The sequence below is a fragment of the Sinocyclocheilus anshuiensis genome, unplaced genomic scaffold (assembly GCF_001515605.1).
Source record: "Sinocyclocheilus anshuiensis isolate Anshui unplaced genomic scaffold, SAMN03320099.WGS_v1.1 scaffold259, whole genome shotgun sequence".
In the NCBI taxonomy this organism is placed as follows: domain Eukaryota; kingdom Metazoa; phylum Chordata; class Actinopteri; order Cypriniformes; family Cyprinidae; genus Sinocyclocheilus; species Sinocyclocheilus anshuiensis.
This window is the reverse complement of record NW_015549576.1, coordinates 210,783-211,181: the sequence shown is the minus strand read 5'-3', so window position 1 is coordinate 211,181 and position 399 is coordinate 210,783.

Here is a 399-nt window from a genome sequence, read left to right as displayed (position 1 = left end):
ATTTAGAGCTAGTAAAAGTACAATAATATTATAGTGGCACTAGAACTGGAATTTCGCTGTTGTCATTCAGTTCGGTCTAATACGGATAGAAGTCTAATAATCAGATAGAACTGTTAAACAAAGGAATTAAAATGTATACAAAAAAGTATTATAACGATTGCATTAATATTATTAAAGGCAAACATTATAATACTTTCTCGTTTTCCGTCAGCATTCCGCAAATACGCACTTATATAATTTAAACAAATCTTTGAATGACTAATGAACATTTAATTTCACAAACCTTGCAGACTTAGTCGAATCTAGTTGTGAGATCTTGTGAAGTGTGCATGTGACCTGCATGACTGCGTGTTCCCTGCGTGACTTTCGGTCCTTGCAAACTGAATGCTTTAAACATTA